This window comes from Lipotes vexillifer, unplaced genomic scaffold, assembly GCF_000442215.2.
Source record: "Lipotes vexillifer unplaced genomic scaffold, Lipotes_vexillifer_v1.1 scaffold387, whole genome shotgun sequence".
Taxonomy (NCBI): Eukaryota; Metazoa; Chordata; class Mammalia; order Artiodactyla; family Lipotidae; genus Lipotes; species Lipotes vexillifer.
In genome coordinates, this window is record NW_006795399.1 from 2,682,376 (window position 1) to 2,684,259 (window position 1,884).

The 1,884-nt window shown below is 48.7% G+C and overlaps 1 protein-coding gene across 4 annotated transcripts in view; it reads left to right on the plus strand.

Moving 5' to 3' along the window:
* Positions 1 to 1,884, plus strand: part of DCTN2 (dynactin subunit 2) — a 15,031-nt gene that overhangs the window by 7,388 nt on the left and 5,759 nt on the right. The gene's annotated exons all lie outside the window — the stretch shown is intronic.

Sequence of the window (1,884 nt, forward strand, 5' to 3'; positions counted from 1 at the left end):
CTGCTACCATCAGAACCTCTGAGACTCATGCTCTGTTTGTTGACCCTTTCTTATTCCACACCTTCCCTATTTAGGAAAGTAGGTTCTCATCTGCATAGTGCCTGGCTTATAATAAGGGCTTAACAAAATGGTAGCTGTGATTAATTTCTTTCCTTGGTCTGTAGGCTATGCCTCCCAAAGAGGTTTTTTTTCCTACCTCATTGGCCTTGATCGGGGCACTCACAGGAGGAGAGGCATATTCTTGAGGGGGAACTTGAGAGAGGGTGATGTTCTTTCCTGAACATGAGTCCTTCTCAGACAAACACTTTTTAGAGGCCAGAGACCACACAATTATTTGGTCAGTGTGTGCTCTGGCCATAACATTTCAGAGAAAATTAAGGAGAGAATAATTTGGGACTCAGTTGTTTCTTCCCCTAGGCACTTGCCTATGGGACATTGAACCCTTTTATTTTCCCTTAATCTTTAGCTCTTGCCCCTCTGCCTAGCACTTCCCTGAAGAAGAGGTAAAGGTCAAAGTTGATATTTTCTCCTTACCCCCCTCCTCCCTATTTATAAAGCTGCCACTCACACTGGTTCCTTCTGTAATAGCAGAGCAGAGATGAAGGACGGAGCTTGTGTCTGCTGCTCTTTCTCCATGTCTCTCCATCATAAGTGCTCCCCCACCAATCAACCCCTACTACACACACACACACAGAGACTCTCAGTCGTGGATACATATTAGAATGGCCTGGGTAGCTTTTAAACTGGCCTACTACCCTGGCCCTACCGCAGAACAATTAAATCAGAATCTACAGAGGTGAACCCAGGCCTCTCCCCCGCCCTGCACCCCCCCCTTTTCTAAGTGATTCTGTTGTGCAGCCAGGGTTGAGAATCATTGCTCTGGCTAAAGGAGGGAAGACTCTCTTTGCCTTCTTCCTGTGGAAGGTGGAGATGTCCACCCCAACAGAAGAGGATTCCTGGTCTCCTTCCACTTCCTTCAGTAACGTAATGAGACCTGTCGGACTGCTGACAATTGAAGGAGAGACATGCAGTCTGGAGGGTGTGGTCTTGGTGTAGTTATTAGAATTGAACAGCTAATAGATACCTAGTAAGGAGGGAACGTTTCTGCGTCAATTTCTAGGGTGAAATCTCTTTCACTTTCTTTACCACCTCCCGTCTTTATGGAAGAGCTTCAGTGCTTGAGAAACAGCAGAAGGGTCAGGGAGAAGAGGCAGGTACTGCAGCTTCTCTGAAAAGATCCTGGGCTATCTCCATTTCAGGACTTAAACGTGGCCTTTGCCCATGGGTACTCTTGGCAAACAGATACAGCTTATGCTTGTTGCTTCTAAGATGTCCCTTAAAAAATAATACAGTGGGCTTCCCTGGTGGCGCAGTAGTTGAGAGTCCGCCTGCCGATGCAGGGGACACGGGTTCGTGCCCCGGTCTGGGAAGATCCCACATCCCGCGGAGTGGCTGGGCCCGTGAGCCATGGCCGCTGAGCCTGCGCATCCAGAGCCTGTGCTCTGCAACGGAAGAGGCCACAATAGTGAGAGGCCCGCGTACTGCAAATAATAATAATAATACAGCAAGGAACTTCCCTGGCACTCCAGTGGTTAAGACTCCACGCTTCCAATGTAGGGGACGTGGGTTCGATCCCTGGCTGGGGGACTAAGATCCCATGTGCCGTGTGGCACGGCCAAAAAATTAAAAAGCATTTGCCTCTTCTCTGTATCCCCTGAATTCCCTGACTTCACGGCAGCCTGGAAACAAGGCTTCTGGTCAGGCCTTCTGCCAACCTTCCCTTTGTATCTAAGAGCTGGTATCTTCCCTTCAGCAGCTATGAAAGTCCTGATATTGACTCTCAGAGTTAGTAGCTTGATTGTCTCCTCTTTCCCCCCAGCAAGG